The sequence below is a fragment of the Apteryx rowi genome, unplaced genomic scaffold (assembly GCF_003343035.1).
Source record: "Apteryx rowi isolate R43461 unplaced genomic scaffold, aptRow1 scaffold_67, whole genome shotgun sequence".
Taxonomy (NCBI): domain Eukaryota; kingdom Metazoa; phylum Chordata; class Aves; order Apterygiformes; family Apterygidae; genus Apteryx; species Apteryx rowi.
The window spans coordinates 2,654,705-2,655,570 of NW_020450949.1; positions in this window are offsets into that span (position 1 = coordinate 2,654,705).

Sequence of the window (866 nt, forward strand, 5' to 3'; positions counted from 1 at the left end):
GCATTGCTCTGAACTCTCCTCATAGACTGCAGAGTATACAGATGTTTATCCAAAAGTTCTCGGATAAACAGAAGGTTTTTGTTTTCAAGCTTGTACTTTCAGCATCATTTGTGAGCAAACTTCTCATACTTTCATACACGCAGAAGACAGCAGGAATGGTTGGATCACTTTCGACTCCTTTAAGATTTATGGGCAAAAATAGCTAGTAAATCATCTTTTTGTGCCTGCAGTCATTTTGTTAACCGGGGGGGGGGGGATCATCGATAGTAAAGGGATATTTTGGGGCATGTTGGCAGAATACAGCTATTGCCTTATATAGTTTGACAGTCCCTGAACATTTAAGAAATTTCACCTCCCATAGGGAACTGGTGACCCTGACTGTGCCCACTGTTAATATCCAGGTGGTGGAAAGAGGGAAGGTACAAACCCCTCAGAAAATAAGGCTGCATGAATCAGAAATATGAAGTAGAAGTTTTTTTTAGGCCCTGTTTGATCATTCTCTGGCTTTTCCACTACTTTACAAGGGCATGTTAAGAAATGTACTAGCACTATGGAAATGCTGCAGCCATTTCTCAGAAGACCATGCAAGAATTACTTTAACGCAGGTTTCCATCTTCTTCTTTCTGCCTTTTTCCTTTGTATTTCTTTTTCTTTGACCTGGTACAAATTTTTATATACTTACATGCCTCACTTTTCAATAGAAATCTGACTTAATTCATTGTTAGAATCTCCCTGCAAAGAGGTACACATCTTTTCCAATGTATTTTCTTTCTGCTTTCAATATTGTCACATGCAAAAGAGCTGAAACCAACTGTCTGTTTAAATGATACCTTATAGAGGCTTGTTACTACGCTGGCCGGGGGGGG